The sequence below is a fragment of the Silene latifolia genome, chromosome 5, assembly GCF_048544455.1.
Source record: "Silene latifolia isolate original U9 population chromosome 5, ASM4854445v1, whole genome shotgun sequence".
Lineage (NCBI taxonomy): Eukaryota > Viridiplantae > Streptophyta > Magnoliopsida > Caryophyllales > Caryophyllaceae > Silene > Silene latifolia.
This window is the reverse complement of record NC_133530.1, coordinates 60,382,613-60,384,770: the sequence shown is the minus strand read 5'-3', so window position 1 is coordinate 60,384,770 and position 2,158 is coordinate 60,382,613. Positions and strand designations below refer to the sequence as shown.

General features: G+C 41.3%; 1 non-coding gene across 1 annotated transcript; it reads left to right on the top strand.

The window, feature by feature from the left end:
• The first annotated feature begins 1,713 nt into the window (after positions 1-1,713).
• On the top strand, positions 1,714-1,820 carry LOC141658080 (small nucleolar RNA R71). The gene has a single exon (XR_012548989.1). It is a non-coding gene; the product is annotated as a small nucleolar RNA R71 (small nucleolar RNA).
• The last annotated feature ends 338 nt before the right edge of the window (positions 1,821-2,158 follow it).

Genomic DNA, 2,158 nt, shown 5'->3' with positions numbered 1-2,158 from the left:
TCAATCAAGAAACACGGTTCATGCAAACGAGGAGCTCTCATAGTCTTGTCAAGATTAAAGGTTATACTTTCATCTCCCACTTCTAGAGTGAGCTCACCATGTTTCACATCAATCACCGCACCCACGGTGTGTAGGAAAGGTCTTCCTAGAATGATTGGAATGTTGGAATCTTCCTCCATATCAACAATGACAAAGTCCACCGGGATGAAAAACTTCCCAATTCGTACGGGAACATCTTCCCATATCCCTAATAGTGTCTTCGTCAATCTATCGGCCATTTGGAGCGTGATATTGGTGCATTTAAGCTCTCCCATCCCCAACCTTTTACTCGCCGAGTACGGCATAACACTCACACTAGCCCCTAGATCACATAAGGCTTTGTTGATCGTGGTGTCGCCAATGGTACACGGTATTGAGAAGCTTCCCGGATCCTTTAGTTTTGGAGGTGAACTCTCTTGAAGTATAGCACTACTCACCTTAGTGAAGGCGATAGTCTCAAGTTTCCGGATCGACTTCTTCTTTGTGAGGATGTCTTTCATATATTTCGCATAGGCCGGCACGTGATTGATTAATTCCGTGAAAGGAATTGAGACTTCCAAATTCTTCACAATTTCCATAAACTTTCCAAGTTGGTCATCAAATTTGGGCTTGGCTTGACGACTTGGAAAAGGAAGTCTAATCACAATGGGCTCCTTCTCCTTGACCTTGTCTTCATTTTTCTTTGAAATTTCTTCTTTTGATGATTCTCCATCTTTGGAGTTTTGCACAATTTCTTCCTTATCACTAGCTTCCACAACTTCATCCTCAACTTGCTTCTTCGGTGCTTCATACCTTGTACCACTTCTCAAGTGAATGGCACTAACCGTTTCATGTCTTGGGGGATTACTTTGAGGTGGTAATTGTCCCTTTTATCTTTGTGAGCTTGAAGATGCTAGTTGAGTCAATTGGGTTTCCAACATCTTGGTGTGAGCTAGGATGTTGTTGATGGTGGTTTCCTTTGCTTGACTATCTTTTTTCATTTGAGTGAAAAATTCTTGTTGATTCTTTTTCATTTGGAGGACCGCTTTTTGGACATCAAAACCTTGGTCATTTTGGTGATTGTATGGATTTTGATTTTGGTAACCTTGGTTTTGATTGTAAAAGGGTCTTTGATTTTGGTTTCTCATGGGAGGTGGGGTGTATGTTGTTTGAGGGTTTTGAACATTTTGGCTTTTGTATGAGAGATTTGGATGGAATTTGGTGTTCTCATTGTAATAGTTGGAATAAGGGGTACCACTCTTGTATACTTGGAAAGCATTCACTTGTTCATTTGTTCCCCTACATTCACTTTGGTCATGTCCCAAAGTTCCACAAATCTCACATATCCCACTTGGGATTGATGAAGATGCCGTCATGGCATTAACATGATGCTTTGGTGATTTTGAGACTTCTTCAAGTCTAGCCATAGCTTTTTCAAACTTCAAATTGATTGTGTCAATGTGAGCACTAAGTTGAGCACCCAATTGAGTAACGAAGTCCACTTCATGCTTTCCTCCTCTAGTAGCCTTGCGAGGTCTACTATATTGTGAGTTATGGACCGCCATTTCCTCAATTTTGTTCCATGTTTGATTGTCATCAACTTCGGTGAACATTTCATTTGATCCCATGTTGAGAATGTTCCTTGAATCTTCATATAAACCGTTCCAAAATTGTTGTACCAAGAAACATTCGCTAAGTCCATGGTGGGGACATGAGCGACAAATTCTCTTGAACCGCTCCCAAGCTTCATACAAAGATTCTTCATCCCTTTGCTTAAAACCCGTAATTTGAGCTCTTAGCATGTTAGTCTTTTCCGGTGGGTAGAATTTTTTGTAGAAAGCTAGAGCCAACTTCTTCCAAGAATCAACTCCGAGAGTGGCCTTATCAAGGCCCTTCAACCATTGTTTCGCGGTGCCGATTAGAGAAAAAGGAAATAAGACCCATCGAATTTGGTCTTGAGTTACACCGGTTTGAGAAATCGCATCACAATAGTCACAAAAGGTTTCCATATGAGAATGAGGGTCTTCACTAGGCATCCCCCCAAATTGGCTCCTTTCGACTAATTGGATAAAGGCGGATTTGGCAATAAAATTTCCGGTTAGATGTTGTGGTGTGGGAGTACCATTGGGTAGGTTCTCCT